The 22,802-nt window shown below is 46.4% G+C and overlaps 1 long non-coding RNA gene across 1 annotated transcript; it reads right to left on the bottom strand.

Annotated features, from left to right (window-relative positions):
* Positions 1-7,752: 7,752 nt before the first annotated feature.
* On the bottom strand, positions 7,753-21,117 carry LOC145533525 (uncharacterized). The gene is made up of 8 exons (XR_014074142.1): positions 20,968-21,117; positions 15,093-15,215; positions 13,627-14,737; positions 13,098-13,539; positions 12,857-12,983; positions 11,172-11,212; positions 10,488-10,615; positions 7,753-8,259 (listed from the first exon to the last, which is right to left on the bottom strand). It is a non-coding gene; the product is annotated as an uncharacterized LOC145533525 (long non-coding RNA).
* Positions 21,118-22,802: the final 1,685 nt, after the last annotated feature.

A 22,802-nucleotide genomic window follows, 5' to 3' on the forward strand; every position in this document is an offset into this window, starting at 1 on the left:
CTGACAAGCCACTGTGAGTGGAGGGTCTGCTCTCTCCTGAGACATTCATCCATGCATGATTTCATTTAGCCTCAAGTCAGTCCTACAGCATCTGGGATTCTCATCCCATTTTGTCAGAGAAGTAAAGCCACTTGCTCAGGACACACAACCTGCAGGTGGTAGAATTCTAGTTCAGGAGGCCCTCTGGCCCTGCCCCTATTCCCCTCAGTCTGTCCACCTGAGACCAGACAGCTGCAGAGACATCTCCTAACAACAGAGACTCCTCTTTTCTCCCCCTCTCCTCTCTCACGTGTCTCTGTTTCTCTCCCAATGTCCTCCTTTCCTGGTCCTCCTCACTCTGGTCCAGGTTAGACGCCCACGATGGGCTCAGCCTCCCTTCCCCTCCCACCTCCAGCTCATGAATGACCGAGGTCTCTAATTACAAACCTCCCCAGCCTCTGCGGGCATCTTCAGAGAAATAACAAGGCAAGAACACCACAGGCATTGTATTCTGGATAAAGATCCAAGACTGTGGGACGCCAGATCATATCTCTGCTTCTATTCTGCAGTTCTTCCCTCTGAGGCAGAAGACTCTTGGATCCCATGCTATCTAAGGCCACATAGTGAAATGGATGGAATGTATCCAGGGCAGACAGAAGGTGTTCAGATGTTTGAAATGTTGTGCCCTCTAAGAGGGACATTCATATCCAAGTCATGAGCAAACGCTTTCTTACTACGTGATATAATAGCACCTCACTTTTTGGACCTACAGAGTCTTCCTTCTTAAGTGTGAGGTCATGAATACTGTTTTATAAGGATTATTTTAGGTATTAAAAGGAAGAGCATAAACAAAAGATTTCACATCTGGCTAGAATATATCAACAATTGTTAGCCCACACAGTACATTTCACAATTTTGAAAAGTTTGCCAAGATTTAACAGTGGGAGTTTTACAGAAAATGAATTTATAGCATCGTTTGAAAAAGTAAAACATCTGGCAACAACACAGTCCTGCAATTTATCAAGGGCAGTGGATTGCAACTTTGAGTGAGCACCAGAATCCCTTAGCCATTTGGTCAAACACAGATCTGAGAGCTCCACTTTCTGAAGTTTGATTTGGGAGGACGGGGGTGGAACCTCAGTGTCCGCATACCAGGTTTCTGGGGCTGAGGGTGCTGCTCTCAGAGGACCATGCTCTGAAAGCCGTGAACTGAAGGAGAGCTGCTCTCTTCTCAGGAGGGGAGCTTTCTCCAGTTTCCATAATCCCCGCGGTTCCTTTTTGTCCCCCTGCTCCCACCCCCACTCCAAATACTCCCATCCCCATTACTCACCTAGCCTGCAGGGCATTTTGGGCTTCCCCAATAGCTCAGTTGGTAAAGAATCCACCTGCAGTGAGAGACCTGGGTTCGATCCTGGGTTGAGAAGATCCCCTAGAGAAGGGGAAGGCTACCCACTCCAGTATTCTGGCCTGGAGAATTCCATGGACTGTACTGGAGAAGTCCATGGCGTTGCAAAGAGTCAGACACGACTGAGTGACTTTCACTCCCTTCACTGGAGGGCATTTAACTTCATGACCTGTAGAGTGGACTCACAGTAAGTGTTCAGGGAAAAGTAGCTTTTTATTATTTAACCATCTTAGAAGTTAAGTTTCAACGTTCATATTTTAGAGATGAAGAAACAGAACTACAGCTAAGGCTTCTCTGGTGGTTCAGACGGTAAGGAATCTGCCTGGAATGCAGGAGATCCAGGTTCGATCCCTGGTTTGGGAAGATCCCCTGGAGAAGGGAATGGCAATCCACTCCAGTATTCTGGCCTGGAGAATTCCATGGGCAGAGGAGCCTGGAGGGCTACAGTCCATGGGATCGCAAAGAGACAGACATGACTGAAAGACTAACACACACACACAAGAAAAAGTGACTTGCTGGAGGAATTATAGGTTAAAAAACAGGAGGAAGACACAGGCCAAGAACTGTCAGTCATGTGTCCCCATTACTTGGATGTTGCCAAAATACAAACAACACCCAGGCAATACTATCTAATATTAACAGATGACGTGTCAAAGATTTTGGGCGAGACTTCATGAGTATCAAATCATATTTGTCAAGAAAAGGAGGCGATCCCAGCGGTTCGGGCTGTGGGAGGAGGGGCAGCGTCCAGGCACTCAGGTTCCAGAAGGTTCTGGGGGTGATGGTGGGGTAGAGGATGAAGGTGAGGAGGCGGTGAGGAAGAAGAGTAGGGCAAGATCCTGGATTCAATCCCGGGCTCTGTAGACACTCCGGTCACGTGGAGCTTTGCTCCTGCATTCCTTCCTTCCTTCTGCCGATGTTCATGGAACGTATCCTTTGCGCCAGGAGCCGCGCGTCGTTCTAGGGCTAAAGAGAAGACTTGCTCTCAGGGTGCTTAGAATCAACTGGATGAGACAGAACCAAAGCAAGCAGGCCCATAGCGGGGAGGGAAGAGGAAGATTTCTGCTGAGGAGGGGAGGGTTGAGAAGGAAGAGGAAGAGGCTGAAATTTTTCAGAAGCAGCCAGTACACAGCCCTGGGTGGGTCCTCCTCATACTTCAGCATCTCAGGGGAGCACAGTTCACAGGTTCTCTGTAAAAGGGAAGGAACTTGCTGATTGACATCTCTGAAGGCCCAGACCTGGACACTCTACACCCTGACAGGTCCTAGACCCATCCCAGAAATGTGCAACCACAGTCCTCCCAGGACCAGAGTAACCAACAAAAAGCAAGGGAATTTTCCAGGCTGAGGTGGGGCACTGAGGAGCACTCCAGACCTGCTCTGCAGAGTGACTGACTCAGTGTTCCCATCTGAAAAATGGGAGCATGTGAGTAGGCTCAGATTATGATGATGGGGCTTCTATGGTGAAAGGTCTCACCAAGCTGGTCCATGGAGGACATGCTCAGTCCACGGATACTACAGCCACTTCTCCAGGGAGACATCGAGGGAAAAAGTCACTCGGGTGTTGTGAGCGGTGTGTGGCTCCCTGAGCTCCATCTCTTTCTCCTTCCCCTCCCACCCTGCCCTGCCCTCTGTCTTTCCCCAGGACCCGATAGCACTATCACAAGTCCTCACACAGTTCTCCCTGATCTTGAAGTTGCTGTTTTTAGCATTTCAGCTGCCATGTAAAAAGGTCTTCCAGAACCTGGACTTGGCAATGTAGAAGTGTTTGACTATTTTGGCCTTGCTTGAATCCCTGTATGGAGGTCAAGGCAGAAGTTAGGCTGTGGGGATGTAGGCATGGAAGGGTCAGATAAGAGGATGGTCATCACAGCTCAGTCTGCAAGATGAACGACTGAAATCCCACGTTTGTTTGCAATAGAGAGTGGTAGGGGTGTGAAATGTGAAATGGCTGTTTGATACCCTCCTTTCCAGGACATTATTATTAATATGGTTAGGCATGATAATGACAGGGTAATATTGTAAATAATTCCATATTATTACTGAATATTTATAGATGAATTGGCATGATGCCATTGATTGGCATCAAAATACATCAAAAAGGAGGATACAGTTTAAGAATATTCTCCATATGTTGATAATGATTGGAGCTAGACAATAGTCCATGGGTTTATAATACTATTTTCTGTACATATGTGTGTGATTGACAGTTTCCACCCTGAAATCAATGTGTGAAGGCATCATGCAGTAATGGAGAAATGCATGGAAGAAAACACACCAGTGTGTTTACTTTGGTTACATCTTGCACAACAGAATAAAGGAATACTGAGGGATATTGACGGTGAAGAAAGCTGAGCGCCGAAGAATTGATTCTTTTGGACTGTGGTGTTGGAGAAGACTCTTGAGAGTCCCTTGGACTGCAGGAAGATCCAACCAGTCCATCCTAAAGGAGATCAGTCCTGGGTGTTCACTGGAAGGACTGATGTTGAAGCTGAAACTCTGATACTTTGGCCACCTCATGCGAAGAGTTGACTCATTGGAAAAGACCCTAATGTTGGGAAGGATTGGAGGCAGAAGAAGGGGATGACAGACGATGAGATGGCTGGATGGCATCACCGACTTAATGGACATGGGTTTGAGTAGACTCCAGGAGTTGGTGATGGACAGGGAGGCCTGGCGTGCTGCAATTCATGGGGTTGCAAAGAGTCGGACACGACTGAGCAACTGAACTGAACTGAACTGAGGGATATTGATACTGCAACTTTCATAAGAAATACTAATTTGGTCTTCATCCCATTCCTGGCACAGAGCTCTTAACACACAGTTGGACTTTCCTGAGAGATGACAGCAACAAAGCGTCTTTTATCATGTGAATGAGGTGACTAGTAAAGCCTCAACCTAACCCAAGAACGGGGATTTGTTGCCTGGGGAATCAACACCTGATTAGGGGGTCAGAATTTTGTTTCCCCCTTTCCCCTTTCCCTGCCTCCACACCTCAAGGTGGGGAGAGGGGCTAGAGGTTGAATCAATCATAAATGTCTAAAGATTTAATGCATCGTGATTTTTGATGATGCATTACATAGCAATGCATAGTACTTCAACAGAGAAATCATTCATGTTATCAAGAGAACTGAGATCAACCCCGGGACCAACACAGGTACACACTCCATCCTGACTCACCTGACTCACCTGACTCACTGCAGCAGCCTGCCCAGGGTCCTCTGTCTCTGCCTTTTGCTCCCTAGGGATCACTCTCCACACTGCAGCCACAGGGACCCTATTAAAACTGGAGTCCTATCCCATTGTTGGGCTTCCCTAATGGCTCAGAAGGTAAAGAATCTGCCTTCAATTAGGGAGACCCAGGTTCGATCTCTGGATTTGGGAAGATCTCCTGGAGAAGGGAATGGCAATCCATTCCAGTATTCTTGCCTGGAGAAGTCCATGGACAGGAACCTGGCAGGCTACAGTCCATGGGGTCGCAGAGAGTCAGACACGACTGAGTGAGTAACACTTTCATCCCATTGTTCCCATGACCAATCCCTCATGATTTCTCAGCTCTCTCAGAGTCAAATTCTGATTCTTATAAAGTCCTACAAGGTTCCTCACGACCTGCTCCCATGACATCTCTGTCTCATCCCCTTCCACTCCCCTCCCCTCACCCACTCAGCTCCAGCCACCCTGGTCCTGGTTGCTGCTCAAACACACCAGGCTCCTTTTTGGCAGCCTCTGCTCAAGACCTCCTTACAACAGAGTGTTTCCCTGACTTTCGACAGACTCCTGAATCTCCATCACTCTCTTTCTACAAAATACTCATCACCACCTGGCATGGGATTTTCCAGCTTTGATTGTCTATCACCCTCTTAGAAAGCATATTATCTTACTAATTTTCTTTTCTGATGCTTTCCTACACCAAGAAATATAAGTTTTAGGTGGAAAAAGCATCAATATTTGATGAATATTTGTCAAGGAGATGAATTTCCCATTTCATACCCATTCTAAGTGCACGATCATTGAGACTGGATATAATAAAACTCCTGTTTGATAATGAGGCTTATTTATATAATTATGAGTCTCTTCTAACATCCTATATCATGATAGCAAGATAAAAATAATAGTCTGACTAGGAGGCAAGAAGATGAGCCCTGAGTTTTGACTAATACAGTGCCAGCCTGGAAAAAGCTGTCTTGGCCCCATGAGTAAATCACAGAAGTCTTGCATTTCCTACTCTGCCTGCAGTTGCCTCTGGAGGGAAGAAGCTCAGCTGTCACTCAGCTTTCTGATTGATTTTATAACAGAGAAATGATCATTATTTCACACACAAATTTCCATTTGGGTAGGTAGTGAGGAAATGTAGGTAGACAGGTCTTCTGGACTAAAACACTTTGGTGGAAAATGGACATCATTGACCATGACTGTGTAAATTCTTCATACTCATGACTGGCAACTCTTTCAAAAAGCTCGTGTAGCCTGGTCCCCCTGTTCAGGTGAGGAAATTGCAGATGACTTGCCCGAGGACACACAGCATGTGAATGGCAGGATTGGGTTGGGACAAGACACTCTCTTGTCACAACCCATTGTATAAACTACCTGAATATGCCAGGATTCTGAAAATGCAGAGAAGTGGTAAGGGGTTCTGAGTGCACTGTCCCTAATACGATAGTCCCCTCTCCAAACCTCACCACAGACACAAATAATAAAGAAGAGTGAGTCTAGGTTGTTTCCCTGACTCCAAACATGTGGGGTCTCTGCAAATAGCAACCAGTTCCCCAACACACCACTGTCTCAGGGAGATGAAATGACGTGCCCAAGAACACACAGCAGCATAGTGAGTTACTTAAGCCAGTCTCCTTTCATTAACACCAAGGCATTATCCTATTGCACTGTTACAAATTAATAATTTTAGTAAAAATTAAATTTGTTATATATTCACAGTATTAATGTTACTGCTATCAGATCTGACTTTGGTAAAAGTTACTTTGGCAACACCTGTGCAAATCATTTTAAAAATAACTTTACCTCCTGATCACAACATGATCAGATTGATAGACAAAGCAAAAAGCAACCTCTGAGTTCCAAGACCTGCCCTGGCACCACAGTGGGCCTAATATTCTTCTGCTCAATATTAACATTTAAACAGAACCTCAATATCAAACAAGGTCATTCTGTGTCCATGAAATATCAGGACAAAAATAAGACATTTGGTAATCATGTTTGAACACAGACAAAACAAGCTAAATTACAGGGACAACCAAAGTGACCAGACATCCCCCTATCTTGAGTGACTGCTACTTCTGGGAAGGAAATGGCCGCCTGGTCCAGTATTGCCTGAAAAATCCCTTGGACAGAGGAACCTGGTGGGCTACAGTCCATGGGGTTGCAAAGAGTCAGATGTGCCTGAGTGACTGAGCTGAGCAGAGCAGACTTCAACTAGAAACCAGACTGTTTCTAGTGGTCTCTGGCTAGAAACACTAACAAATACAAGCATTATCCTTATTTTATAATAAAGAATGAAAAGCTCAGAGATGCTGAGAAATTTGCCCAAGTCTACAAGGAAGTAGTGAGTAACAGCACCAGCAACATCTGTGTTCTTGTTTATTTCATTACTGTTCTTTCTGTGGTCCCCATGCCTCACTTTCCTCATCTGTAGTAAAACAGATAACTCTCTGTTCTCTGAAAGTGTCTCCAACCTACATCCTCCCAGAGGCAGGAGAAAGAAAACATCATCAAAGTCCCTCTACTTGGGAGAAAGGGGACCTGCAATGTGAACAAATGAATACAGCAGCTAAGAGCCATCTCCATGCCTCCATTTCCTCCCTTGAAGGATTCTTAGGATGATAAATAGAATAATACAGGCAAAATGCTAACACAGAGCCTGGGACACAAAAAAGGTAGTTGCCCTTTCTTTAACTGAAGTAAGAAGCCCCCTCCCTACATGTGACCTCAGGAAATCAGATTCCTTAGAAAAGTGGATAACTGAGTCTAATATCCATTCTCCTTCTGAGAGTCCAGGAGAACAACCTGTCCCCAAATTTGACTGAACTTAGAAGTAAGGAATGAAAGCCTACATATTGAGGTGTCTGTGTCCCAGGTTTTTATGTAGCTTGGAGTGGCTATGAAAAGGTAGATGATGCTATAATGGGTTTGCTTCCTATACCTGGCAGGGCACACTCTGTGGATGGGGAAAAGGGAGGTAGCCATTGTTAAGCAGAGCAGAGAGAAGGACCACCATTTCCATGGACCCTACTGGCTAAGGTTTGTACTTGCAAACAACAGACTCCACTCCAGTCAGTTTAATTTTGAATATGCATTTATTGAAATATAAGCCACAGTGTTTGAAGCTATAGAAAAGAAAATTGTAACATCATTGTGCAGTCAAGGACCTTCTTTATTCCAAACCCTTCTCTAGTAACTGATGCTGAGAACTGGAGGCTGGAAATTCCACCATGACCATCTGCAAGAAGAGCAGTGATGGTGGGGAGGGGGATGACGGTGAGGATGCTGCGAGGATGCGGGTGAAAACAAAAATCCTGCCATCAAACGGCAAGCTCTGTAGTTATTGTGGACATGAGGCATGTGCTCCATCCAGCCTTCCTTCCTTCCTCAATGAATTATGAACTGTCTCCTTGGTGCCAGGAGCTGCGTTAAGTGCTCGGGATAAAGAGAAGGCTGGCTCTCGTGGTGCTGAGAGACAGCTGGATGAGACAGAATTAAGACATGTAGACCCATGGAGGAAAGGAAATAGACAGGTTCTGCTGAGGAGGGTAGGGGAGAGAAGAACTGCGAGGAGACTGAACTGTTTCAGAAACAGCCACAGCCCAGTCCTGCAGGGGTCCTCCTTGGACTTCAGACTTTCAGGGATCACTCTTCGCATGTCCTCTGCAAAAAGAAAGGAACTTGCTGAGTTCCAGCTCCAGATGTGGACATCGATCATCTTGACAGATCCAAGATTTTCCAAAAAATCTGGAACCGTAGTCCCCATGACCCGAATGGCCAACGAGAAGGAAATGAGTTTTTCAAGCCTCGAGTGGGGGTGGGGAGTGCCAGGAGCACTGCAGACCTGCCCTGGAGGGTGGCTGAATCAGTGTTGCCCTCTGAAAAAGAGGAGCATATGATCAGGCTTATATGATCATAAAGAGGCATCCAGGGTTGACCTTCTGCCAAGCTGACCCTTGAAGGACATGCTCTGGGTTACAGGTTTCACAGGACACTGCACCCTCTTCTAGGAGGCAACAAGGAGGAAAGAGACTGTGCAGGTGTGAATGGTGTGTGGTCTCCTGAGCTCCACCTCTTTCCCCAGGCTTCCCCTCCCAGCCTGACCTGCCCCCTGTCTTACCACCAGGACCCTGTTATGTGAGCACAGGTCTTTATGCATGCTTATTCTTTGAGGGAGTTGTTGACCTTTCAGCTCTCTGTACATCCTCTGTGTACTCAGCACTAATGATGCCCAGCCCTATCATTGCATTTGGACTGCTCCATATCACGCTTGATGAAGCGCCTGGTCTTTCAGCCCCTACAAGGACCTGTGAATTTTTTCTCCAGGCAGAAAGCAGGTCTAGAAGTTGCTGAAATGGGAGGGGCAATGGGTCAGCTATGAGGATGGTCATCACGGCTCAGTCTACAAGGTCAACAAGGGAACCACCAGGTTTGTTTGTTTGTTTGTTTTACAATAGAGAATTTAAAGTTGTGGAGGATGGCCAAATTGAAAAGCCCATTTGTAAACCTCCTTTCTGGGACATCATGATGAATGTTGCTAGGCGTGACGTGCTACAGTAATCATGTACAAATGTGTATCTCCCCATAAAGTAGCCTCAAAAACTTCACAGGACTTCCCTGGTGGTCCAGTGGTTAAAAATCCACCCTCCAATGCCGGAGTTCCAGGTTCAATCCCTTGTCAGGGAACTAAGGTCCCACATGCTGCAGGGCATCTAAGCCAGCAGGCCACAAATAAGACCCAACACACCCAAATAAATACACAAATGAACCAGAAAAACCACAGCTCTACAAGAACAGAAAGAGATCACATGTAAAAAAAAATGTCCTATATGTCAAATCGCTAGGTCTGAATACCTGGGTTTTATAGTATTATATTAATATTAATAATATTATTAATTACACTATTATATTAATAGTATTATTATATTTATAGTTATATTCATTATAATACTATAGTATTATTAATTACATTACAGTATTATTAATTATATTAAATATTATAATTATTATTCATTATGTTAATATATGTCAAATTACTGGATCTGGATATGTGGGTTTTATAATACTATTAACATTCTCTGTGCTTATGTGTATAGTCAAAACTTTCCACCATTAATAAAAAATATGAAGGAATTATGCTGCAATGGAAAAAGACATGAAGAAAACATACCAGTGTGTTCACTTTGGTGACATCAGGAGCACTGTATAAATTGAATACTGATACTGTTGATACTGTGATTATAAGAAGAAACATATGTGTTTGTTTTTTCATCCTTTTCCTGGCACTGAGTTCCTAAAAATCTTGGTATCTCTTATGTGATGAGAACAATAAAAGTGGCTTCTGATCTGTGACGTCAGTGATTTTGGAAAGACCCTCGTAACCCCAGCGTGGGCTCTGAATGCACAGGAAGGACTGTCTGGCAGGAGGGAGCCTTGGAACTTTCCTTCCCACCCTCCCCCGGTCTTCTCTTCTCCATCCCCTCTTCTTCTACGACCTCAAGGAGGGGAATAGAACTGTCAGTTGAACAATCACCAATAGCTAATGATTTAATGCATCATGACTAGATAATGAAGCCTCCTCAACAGAGCAAGACATTCATGTTATACAAGAGACCTGGGATCCACCCAGGGAACAACGTGGATCCCGCTCCATCAAGGCTCGCGTGGACCACTGCGGCAGCCTGCTCCCTGGGCCTCCGTGTCTGCCCTTCATCCCCTAGAGGGCACTCTGCACTGCAGCCTCAGGGATCCTGTTACTATTCAGTCTTACCCCATTGCTCCCATGACCAATCCTTCAGTGACTCCCCGTTTCTCTGGGAGTCAAATTCTGATCTTAATAAGTCCCACAAGTCTCCTCATGACCTGCCCCCATGGCCTCTCAGCCTCATCACCTTCCACTCCTCTCCTCTCCACACCACAGCTCCATCCACCCTGGTCCTGGCTGCTGTTCCAACACACCAGGCACGTTACTTCTGCAGCCTCTGCTCAAAGCCTCCTATCACAGAAGATTTCCCTGACCCTGGAGAGAAAAAGCACAGCATCCTTTCTCCATGTGCCTCTCTACCTTCAAGAAACTTATGACCTACCATAGGATTTCTCCCCTCTGCTATTGTTTGTGTCCCTCCTAGAAGGCAAGTTATTTTGCCATATATTTTTCACAGCTGTTTCCCCACCCCAAGAACAATGCTTTGTAGGGACTTAATTCCAATTTTCTCAACAAGTACACAGTCTTTAATAGAATGGATATGATCAAATTCTTTTTAGTAAAATATCTACTTGATGATTGGACACATTTACATAATCATCTCTAATATTCAATCTACTCAGATGATAATAAAATAATGTGATCCATGTGACCACTATATTATTATTAACCCCAAAACCTCTCTGAATCCAAATATTTATAGATTTTTCTGGAGGTTTTCGATAAATAGCCAGACTAACTGAATTATCGGCCATGGCTGATTGATCTCAATCTCAGAGCCCTCCACTATCCCAAGAGGTGCTGGCAAGAAAGTGGTGAAAATTCAAGCATCTAAGTGAGTGTTTGAGGTTTTGGGGAGACCAGTCCGTACCTGAAATCTTCCTGGTTGCCTTTCCTGAGTGCTCTCATGACCTATGAAAGAAGATAAATTCCAAGAAGTTTAGGAGGCCTGGGCCATGAACCAAGACAAAGATCAAATATAGGTAATAAAAGAATAGTCAAGAGGGGACCCGGAAACTATTCAAATCAGCCTTGGTCCCATGAGCCACCCACACAAGGGCTGTGTTCTTGCTTACCCTGCAGTTACTCTGCTCTTTTGGTCCCAGGTCTTTCTGGTTTGTTTTAATAATGGAGGAATATCAATATATGACACCTAAATATTTTTTCTTGCCCAAGGAAGGTACATAGGCATTTTTTTTTTAATGAACACATCTTACTAGAAAATGGAAAAAATTGGCCATGCAATGTGATTAAACTCTTTATATTAATGACAGGTAATCTTTTCAAAGAACCCATGGAACATGTACCCCCATGCTCAGATGAGGAAACCGCAGATGATTTGCCCCAGGACACAAACACGTTGTGGGGGGGGGGTCAAGACTAGGTACTGTCTAGTCACAACCCATTTGATACACTACCTGATTCTGCCAGAAATTCTGAAAATACAGTTTACTTGTAGAGTTTCTGGATCCAGTGTCCTACTTTCATTACTTCCCTGTCCTCAAGCCTTCACCTAACCCCTCATATCACAGGTGAGAATGAGTCTGAGTTTACCCTGATGCCAAATATGTGATGTCTCTACCAACACTAACCAATTCTCAAACAGCCACAGTCAATTTACTTCTGGTAGTGTAAATTCTGGGCTTACTGCAGATTCTGTAGGTTGAGGGCTCAAGACTGTCTTCAGTTCAGATGCAAGCCATGTGATCTCGAATAATTCATACTTGCGACCAACTGGCCAAAAATCAGAGGTTCCATGACTCCATCTCTATGTTCAATAACTCTATAGAACCAGCGACTGAACTCAGGAAACACCTCGCTTACTGTACCCATGTTATTATAAAAGATAAAACTTGGAGACAGTGAAAAAGAGGAGACGGGTAGGGCAAAGGAGGAGTGGAGGTGTGTGGAGCCTCTGTACCCTAGTGAGCCCAGCACCCTCACATCACCTCCTGTGTCTGTCACCCTGAAAGCTCTCTAAACACCAGTGTTCATGGATTTTTATTTAGGCTTCAATACAAAGGCATACTGATTGAATCAGTGGCCATTGGTGATTGAGCTCAATCTCCATTTCCTCCCCTCTCCCCAGAGTTGCTGACATGGATGGTATTGAAAATGTTAACGTTTAAGTGCCTGTTTATTTTCTTCTGGAGACACGAGCAGTTCTGATGATATCTTGGATGGACTTTCATGACCTATGAAACACTGTGAATTCCCAGAGGTTCAGGAGGCCTGGGTCATGAATACGGCCAAGGATGAAATATGGATGTTTTTATTACACTACAGTGAGGATCGGAGACACTGACCAGGAATAGAGGCTCAAGGATGTGGTCCCTGACGTGGTACTTTAGGTGGGATATATTTTTTTTAATTCTAATTTTCATTTTTTTTCCATGTTGAGAGTGGTGAATTGTTCCCGGAGTTAAAACTAGCCAATTTCCGGGGAGAAATCCAGAGGGGGCTGGCAGCACCCACCCTACCCCTGCTCCCCAGACCCTTCTGTGGACTCCCCTCATTTCCCTCCAGTGTGTAGAGGAGAGGTGAGGCTGGACCTACCTTCATCCTAGATATGGTGTATATTCACCGGGGTGCTGTCCACCAGGATAACCAGGAAAAAGAGAAGGTCTGCGGAGAGGCAGAACCGGCTCATCTTGGTGGCCTTGCAGGAGGGCTCCTGAGGATCCTGGGGATGCACTGAGCTTTAATATCCTGGCTGAGTGGTGGGATCAGGCGATGAGGAGAGGAGTGGGCAAGGGGAGGGGCCGGGTCAGTCCTGTTTATTGCATAATCTCCCTACCTGACCATGCCTCCTGCTTCTCTTTGCAGGGGCCAAATGTTGAAAAACAGCAGTTCTCAGACCTGACGATGCCTGTGGGTCTCATGTAAACATAGATAGTGATCTGACAGGTGGAATTTGTCCATCTGAGAACCTAGAGCTGTGCCTGGCACATGATGGATGGTCAGTGAGTGGATGAGAGCCGATCAACGGATGGATAAGTGATCAGCAGTGTGTTAGCGCACGTCCACCTTTTCAGCCACATGCAGGTGTCAACTCACCTGGACCTCAATGCCCTGACCCCCCTCACCCACCTCAGATGACACGTGTGACACAGGACACCTTCCTGCAACCATTGTCGCAGCTCCTCCACTGGATGGATGTGTGCTATTTACCAGGCACTGGTCCAGGTAGGAACTTAGCTGGGAAAGGTGACATTGCCCTGGGCTGTAACCTGTTTATGCTTCAGAAAAGGGGTAAAGAGGAGGTGGCAGAGGGGAAGCAGGGAGCTGAACACATGTGCACAGCCTGACCACCTGCCATCCCTCACCTGGTTTCACAAACAGGAGATCTGTCTGTCTGAGTGGACATCAGGGGACCTTGGGGACCTTGGAAGATCACCTGCCACCTCCTCCTTCCTCCTGCTCTCCCTCAGTGGCGATGGGGCCATAGGACCTCAGCTTGAGTACCAGCTCTGCGTTTTCCTAACTTAGTTCCTGAGGATTTAAATCTCCCAGAGTCTCGTGTCCTCAGGTATCAGATGAGATCCGCGCTGCCCATATCATGTGGTTGACGTGGAAGCAATGGAGACAACAGGCATATATTCCTTCTCCCTGAGAAGCCAAAGTCCTTTGCAGTGTTAATAATAACGATAATAAAGAGTAATTATAGCAGATAAAACCTAGCTTTTCTATGTGTTACGTGTTATCCGAAGTACTTGCCATACATTAACTCAAATAGTCCACAAAAATCCTAAAAGAGAGGGTGAGAATCTATTGATAGTTTCTCACATTTCAGAGGAGGAACCTGAGGTAAAAACAAATAAAATAATTTGCCTAAAGCCCTAGAGTGGTCAGAGAGTTTCTGAACCCAGGATTCTGGCTTCAGAGTCTGTGCACATGCACTCTGCTGCATTGCAAGCTATAAACTATGGTGCACACGTGAGGGAGTGACACACCCACCATCCCTTCACTCCCATATATTCACTCCCAGTTACAATCATGTGGCACAAGTCTCTTTACTCATCCATACACAGACAAGCATTTCCCAATCTCTCTCTCTCTCTCTCATACACACACACACACATTCACACACTCACACACTCACACACACACTATGCTCCACTCCAGGCTCAAGGAGAAGGGAGCTGGGCTCAGTGCCCAGAAGCCCCAGGAGCAAGTCCAGCCAAACGTCAAGCAGGCACAGAGCTGGGTGATGAGCTGAGAGGACGCGGGGGTGCTGCCTTCCTGCACAGACACCCTTTCCCTGAAGAAGGGCAGGAGCTCTCAATACCGAGCTGCCCCAGGACAGAAGGGCATCGGGAGCCTGTGACTCGCCAACAAGCCACGGTGAGAGGAGGGTCTGCTCTCTCCTGAGACATTCCACATGCGTGATTTCATTTAGCCTCATGTCCCTCCTGCAGCATCTGAGTTCTCATCCCACTGTGTCAAGGAGAAAGTACAGGCTCAGAGAGGTGCAGCCACTTGCTCAGGACCCACGAGCAACAGAGGGTACAACAAGGATTCTAGTTCAAGAGGCCTTCAGATCCTGCCCCTATTCCCCTCAGTCTGTCCACCTGAGACCAGGGAGCAGCAGAGACTCCCCCTAACAACAGAGACATCTCTTTTCTTCCCCCCTCCTCTCTCATCTGTCTTTCTCTCCCAGTCTCCTCCTTTCCTGGTCCTCCTCACTCTAATCCAGGCTAGAAGCCCCCAGACCAGAAGCCCCCTGATGGGCTCAGCCTCCCTTCACCTCCTCCCTCCAGCTTGTGAGTGACTGAGGTCTCTAATTACAAACCTTCTGTGGTCGTCTTCAGAGAAATAAGAAGGCGGGAACATCACAGGCATTGTATTCTGGATAAAGATCCAAGACTGTGGGACTCCAGATATTATCTATGCTTCTATGCCTTTGCTCTTCCCTCTGAAATTTAAGAATTTTAGATGCCATGCTGTCTAACTGGATAGATAGACTGAAATGGATAGACTGCCCCCGGAGTAGACACATGATGTTTGGATCTCTGTGGCAGAATGCCCTCTGAGAGGGGCATTCATGTCCAAGTCATAGCCAAGCCTCTTTCTTACTACGTGATATAACAATTTTTGGACCTTCAGAGTCTTCCTCCTTAAAAGTGCTGTCATGAACACTGTTATTTTAGGATTATTTTAAGCGTTAAAAGGAAGTGCTTGCTGGGCATGCTCAGTCACCCAGTCGTGTCGGACTCATTTCGAGCCCATGGGCTACAGTTCGCCAGGCTCCTTTTTCCGTCGGATTTTCCAGGCAAGAACATCGCAGTGAGTAGCCATTCCCTTCTCCAGGGGTTCTTCTCAGTACAGGGATGGAAACCAGATCTCCCACATTGCAGGCGGATTCTTATCGTCTGAGCCACCAGGGCAACCCATTAAAAGGAAGAACATAAATCAAGATTGCATATCCAGCAAGAATATCAGTATTGTTAGCCTCCACAGTGCATTTCACAATTTTGAAAAGTTTGCCAGGATTTAACAGTGGGAGTTTTATAGAAAATAAATTTCTAGCATTGTTAGAAAAAATAAACAATCTGTCAACACAGTCCTGCAATTTATCAAAAACAGTGAATCTCAACCTTGAATGAGCATCAGAATCCTTTAGATGTTTGTTCCAAAACAGATTTGAGAGTTCCAATTTCTGAAGTTTGATTCAGTAGGTAATGGGTGGGAACTGAGCGTCTGCATCTACCAAGTTCCTGGGGCAGAGGTTGCTGCTCGAGGGACCACGCTTTGAAAGCCGTGAACTAAGCTAAGGAGAGCTGTTCTCTTCTCAGGAGGGGACTGTTCTCTGCAGTTTCCATAATCCCTGCCATTCCTTATTGTCCCTCCTGCCTCCACCCCCACTCCAAATACTTCTATTCACTTAACTCACTTGACCTGGAGGGCATTTAACATTGTGACCTGAGAGGTGGACTCACAACAAGTGTTCTAGAAAAAGTAGCTTGTTATTATTTAACCATCTTAGGAGTTAAGCTTCATTATTCTTATATTAGAGATAAAGAAACTAAACTACAGCTAAAGAAAGTGACTTGCTGGAGGAGAAACAGGTAAAAATCACAAGGAAGACAATTGCCAGAAACTGTTAGTCATGTGGGCCCCCAGTTATTTCTATGTTACTAATAAAAAACAAAGAACATCTAGGCAATACTATCAGAAATTAACATCCATGATGGATCAAAGAATTTGGAAGTGAATATCTAATATTAGATTAGATATGGCTTTCCTGGTAGCTCAGCTGGTAAAGAATCCTCCTGCAATGCAGGAGACCCTGCTTTGACTCCTAGTTTGGGAAGATTCACTGGAGAAGGGGTAGGCTACCCACTCCAGTATTCTTGGGTTTCCTGAGTAGCTAAGACAGTAAAGAATACAGCTTCACTGTGGGAGACCTGGGTTCGATCCCTGGGTTGGGAAGATCCCCTGGAGAAGGGAAGGGCTACCCACTCCAGTATTCTGGCCTAGAGAATTCCATGGACTGTATAGTCCATGGGGTCACAAAGAGTCAGAAATGACTGGGTGACTTTCACTTTCATCTAATATTAACACAGATGAAGTGGCAAAGAATTTGGATGTGATTTCATGAATGTAAAATCATATTTATCATGAAAAGGAGGCAGATTCCAGCAGCTCCAGCTGAGGGAGGAGGGGCAGGGTCCTGGCACCCAGATTCCAGAAGGTTCTGGAGTTGATGGTGGCGTGGAGGATGAAGGTGAGGATACAGTGAGGAAGAAGATTAGGACAAGATCCTGGATTCACTCCAGTCATGAGGAGCTTTTCTCCTGCATGCCTTCCTTCCTTTCTCCAATATTCATGGACTGTAACCTTTGTGCCAGGAACTGCACAAAGTTCTAGGGACAAAGAGAAGGCTTGCTCTCATGGAGCTTAGAGCCAACTGGATGAGACAGAACTAAAGCAAGCAGGCCCATAGGGGGAAGGAAAGAGGCAGATTTCTGCTGAGAAGGGGAAGATAGAGAAGGAAGGGGAGGAGGCAGAACTTTTTCAGAAGCAGCCAGAGCCCAACTCTGGGAAGTTCTTCCTTGACCTTCAGCATCTCTGGGGAGCACAGTCCACAGGTTCTCTGAAAAGAGAAAGGATTTTGCTGACTGACATCTCTGAAGACCCAGATGTGGACACCATACACCCTGACCATCCCAGAAATATGCAACCACGGTCCTCCCAGGACCGAGGTGACCAACAAAGAGCAAATAAATTTTGCAGGTTAGGTGAGGCACTCAGGAGCACTATGACCTCCTCTGCAGAGTGACTGACTCAGTGTTCCCATCTGAAAAATGGGAGCATGTGAGTAGGCTCAGATTATGATGATGAGGCTTCTAGGGGTGATCTTTTGTCACACTGGCCCATGGAGGACATGCCTTGTACATGGATACTACAGCCATGTCTCCAGGGAGGCATCGAGGGAAGAAGTCACTGGAGGGTTGTGAGGGGTGTGTGGTCCCCTGAGCTCTATCTCTTCCCCCTGCCCCTCCCCTCCCTCCATGCCCTGCCTCCATCTTCTCCAGGATCCGATAGCACTACCACAGGTCCTCATGCAGTGCTCCCCCATCTTGAAGTTTTCGTTCTTAGTGTTGCAGCCGCCATGTACAAAGCTCTCACAGAACCCGGACTTGGCAATGCAGAAGTGGTTGATTATTTTGGCCTTGCTGGGACTCTTGCAGAAAGCCAGGCAGAAGTTAGGTTGCAGGCCTGCAGGCATGGAAGGGTCTTATTTAAGAGGATGGTCATCAAAGCTCAGTCTACAAGATGAACAACTGAAATCCCCAGTTTGTTTGCAATAGAGAGTGGTAGGGGTGCAGGGTGAAATGTGAAAAGGTTGTCTGATACTCTACTTCCAGGACATTATTATTAATGTGGTTAGGCATGACAATGATAGGATGATATTGTAAGTAATTCCATATTGTTACTGAATATTTATAGGTGAATTGGCATGATGCCATTGATTAGCATCAAAACACATCAAAAAGGGGGATACATTTTAAGAATATTCTCCATATGTTGATAATGATTGGAGCCGGACAAATGTCCATAGGTTTATAATACTATTTTCTGTACATACGTGTATGGTTGAAAGTTTTCACCATTGAAAAAAAGTGAGAAGGTGTCATGCTATAATGGAGAAAGGCATGGAAGAAAACACACCAGTGTGTTCATTGTGGTTACATCATGGGCACTGGAATATTAGAATATTGAGGAAATATTGATATTGCAACTTTGATAAGAAGCATTAATTTGGTCTTCATCCCATTCCCACCACAAAGCTCCTAAGTGTTAGTCGCTCAGTCATGTCTGACTCTTTTCAACCCCATGGACAGTAGCCCGCCAGGCTACTCTGTCCATGGGATTTCCCAAGCAAGAACACTGGAGTGGGTTGTCACGTCCTTCTCCAGGGGATCTTCCCAAGCCAGGGATCAAACCAATGACACTGTCTCCTGCAGTGGCAAGAGGATTCTCTACCACGGTGCTACCTGATTAGGTGGTCATATTTTTCACTCCCACCTTCCCCCTCTCCCCATCCCCACACCTCAGGGAAGGGAGAGGGGTGGAGGTTGAATCTATCACAAATGGCTAAATACTTAATGATTCACGAGGTGTGATGAGGCCTCCACAGAAACCTCAACAGAGAAAGTCATTCCTGTTATTCAAGAGAACTGAGATCAACCGAGGGATCAACACAGGTACACATTCCAACATGTCTCACTGGACCACTGCAGCCGCCCGCCCAGGGGCCTCTGTCTCTGCCCTTCGCCCCCTGGAGGCCACTCTCCACACTGCATTCGCCCCCTAGAGGGCACTCTCCACACTGCAGCCACAGGGACCCTGTTACAACCGTCCTATCCCATTGCTCGCTTGACCAATCCCTCGCGACTCCCCAGCTCTCTCAGAGTCAAATTCGGGTTCTTATAAAGTCCTATAAGGCTCCTCACGACCTGCCCCCACGGCCTCTCCACCTCATCCCCTTCCATTCCCCTCCCCTCGCCCACCCAGCTCCAGCTGCCCTGGTCCTGGCTGCTGTGACACTCCAGGCTCCTTTTTGGCAGATTCTGCTCGATATCTTCTTATCACAGAGGGTTTCTCTGACCCTCTACAGCCTCCTGTAGCCCCATCACTCTCTTTCTTCATGACATTCATCACCACCTGCCATAGGATTTCCCCCTTTTTTGTCCATCACCCTCGCAGATGTCATATTATTTTACTATATTTTGTTTATAGCTGCATCCCTATTTCAAGAAATATGGCTTTTGGGAAAAAAAGCAGAAGGATTTAACGAATATTTGTCAAAGGAATAAATCTCCCTTTTCAAATTCATGCCAAGTGCATTGAAGAGACTGGATATAATAAAATTCATATCAGTCTGATGATGAGGCCTGTCTATATAATTATGAGTATACTTTTAACTTCCTGTATCCTGATAGGAACATAAAATAAGAGCCTGACTGGGCAAGAAGAAAGGCATTAGTGAAGTGAAGTGAAAGTCGCTCAGTCGTGTCTGACTCTTTGCAACTCCATGGACTATACAGTCCACGGAATTCTCCAGGCCAGAATACTGGAGTGGGTAGCCTTTCCCTTCTCCAGGGGATCTTCCCAACCCAGGGTTCGAAACCAGGTCTCCCACACTGCAGGTGGATTCTTTACCAGCTGAGCCACAGAGGAAGCCCAGAAGGGCATTGAGTCTTGACTAATATTTTACCAGCCTGGAAAAAGCAGTCTTGGCCCCAACAAGCAGACCCACGGAAGAACCGCATTTCCTGCTCTGCCTGCAAGTTGCCTCTGGAGGGAAGACACTCAGCTGTCACTCAACTCTGATTAATTTCATAACAGAGAAATGATTGTTATTTGACACTTAAGTTTCTTTTGGGGGAGGTGGTGAGGTTTAGTCTTTCAGACTAAAACATTTTGGTGGAAAATGGACATCATGGACCATGACTGTGTAAACTCTATGTTCATGACTGGCAATCCTTTCAATGGAGAAGGAAATGGCAGCCCACTCCTTGCCTGGGAGTGGGTACTCTTGCTTGGGAATCCCATGGACAGAGGAGCTTGACAGGCTACAGTCCCTAGGGTTGCAAAGAGTCAGACACGATTTAGGGACTGAATACAAGCCTTTCAAAAAACTCATGTAATCTGGTTCCCCTCCCCCCTGCCCCCCCATCCCCGCCCTGTTCAGGTGAGGAAACTGCAGATAACTTGCCCCAGAACACATAGTTAGTAGTTGGTAGGATCAGAACAAGACAATATCCTGTCATAGCCCATGTAATAAACTACCTGATTCTGCCAGGAATTCTGAAAATGCAGAGAACTGGTAAAGGTTTCTGAGTGCACTGTTCCTATTACAGTAGTCCTCTGTCCCTGAATCTCACCTCAGACCCAAATGATAAAAAAGAGTGAGTCTGGGTTTTGTCCCTGACACCAGACATGTGGGGTCTCTACCAACAGCGACTGATTCCCCCACACCCACTGGGCATCCAGGAGTCAATGCCCTTCTGACACTAAATCCACAGAGGTGACCCAGATGCCATGGGGTAAGGACTCCATCCCTGAGGGTGGCCCACACTTCAGGTGTTGAGCACAAGTTCCAGAGTCTCTCATGAGGGTGACCAACTCACTACAAATTCATAGATTCCATGACCCACCTTCCATGTTCAGCAACTAATTAGAACCGTTCACAGAACTCAAGAAAGCCTTTTACCCAGGGACAGCCGAATGGAGAAGAACAGGACAAATGGGGAACCCAGGGTGCTGAGGTTCCAAGGCCTCTCAGGACTCTCCCCACCTCACAATCCCTTTGTGTGTTCAGCTCTCCTGAATGTCTCAGAATCCAATGTTTTGGGGTTTTAACTGAGGGTTGGAGCTAGGCAAGTTGGTTGACTCATTCATTGGCCATTGGTGATTGAACTCAATCTCAGTACCCTCTGCTCTGCCCATAGGCCATGGAAGTTGACAGTTCTAACCCTCTAATCATTTGATGGTATCTGCTGGAATCCAGTCCCATCCAGACACTGTCTAGGATCCCATCCTTGACTCATACCATGACTTACAGAAAAACAGTAAATTCCAAGAGTCTCAGGAGGCCTGAAGCATTAACCAGGACCCAAAATAAATAAATAAATAAAGGTGGATCTTGTTATTATACAACACTGAGGTTTAGGGACAAGATAGTGACTGGAAAAAGAGAGTCTCAGAAGTGGGGTCTCTGATCTGGTTCAGTGAGGTGGGATATTTTTGTTTAAAAGCTGAACATGTAATGACGTGTCCATTTGTTAGTGTCCCAGAAGAAATCCAGAGAGGGTTGGCTGCACTCACGTCAGTCCTGCTCCCCAGCCCCTTCCATGGACTCCCTTCATCACCCCCACACCCAGTCTAGAGAGGAAAGGTGAATATGGACTTAACCCTGGGCCTGGTTTCTGGTTTCACCCCCTGGGTTGCCCCCAAGGACTAGAAGGGCTGCAAAGAGACAGAGCTGGTTCAACTTCGTGGCCTCGCAGGAGGACGTCTGAGGAAAGCTGGGGGTTGACGGAGCTTCTCAAACCTGAGCTGAGGAGTGGGTACAGGTGACAAGGAGAGGAGTGGGGAAGGGGAGGAGCTCAGGTCAGGCTCATACAGTGTGTAATCTCCCTCCACGGCCAGAACTCCTGCCGCTGCCTGCTGGGGCCAAATGCCCCCATATCAGCATTTCTGAAACTCAACTTTGCCTGTGGGTCTTGTGAAAAGAGACTGTGATTCCACAGGTGCAAATTTTGCTCACTTTGTCACTGACAAAGCATCCCAGCACCTAGAGCAGTGCGTGGCGTGTGATGGATCATCAGTGAGCAGAGAAGAGCAGACTAACCGGCAGGTAAGCGCACAGCCGTGTGTGAACTCAGGTCCTCCTTTGCAGCCTCCTGCAGGACTCCACACCTGGGCATCAATGCCCTTCACCCCCACACCTCAACCCCACCTACTTTAGAAGGTGTGACACAGGTAAGGTTTCTGCAACCATTGTGGCAGCATCTCTACTGGACAAACACCAGCTCTTTAGCTGGCAGTGGTCCAGGCAGATGCTGAGTCGGGGGGAAGAGCGTGTCCATCTGGGGCACAGACTCTGCTTTTCTGGGGAGAAAAGACTAAGAGGACCGGGACATGTCTCCGCGGTATGACCACCCCTGCCCCTCACTTTGTTTCACCAGCAGGAGAGCTTGCCTGCCTTAGTGCACCTTGGGGGACTTTGGAAGATTGCCTGCAACATCCCCCCAACTCTGGTCTCCCCACCAGTGGCTTTGGGATCAAAGGACTTCATTTTGAGTCCCAGCTCTGCCTTTGCCTAACTTTGTGACCTGGGGCCAGAAATTTCTTTTGCCTTTACGGGTTATGTGAGATCCTGCGGCTCATATCACAGGGTTGCTGTGAGAGCAATGGAGGCCAGAGACATATATTCCTTCTCTGTAAAGTCAAAGTCTTTTGTAATAATAATAATAATGAGTGCCAGGCT

This window comes from Giraffa tippelskirchi, chromosome 13 (genome assembly GCF_054371585.1).
Source record: "Giraffa tippelskirchi isolate mGirTip1 chromosome 13, T2T-mGirTip1v1.2.pri, whole genome shotgun sequence".
Taxonomy (NCBI): domain Eukaryota; kingdom Metazoa; phylum Chordata; class Mammalia; order Artiodactyla; family Giraffidae; genus Giraffa; species Giraffa tippelskirchi.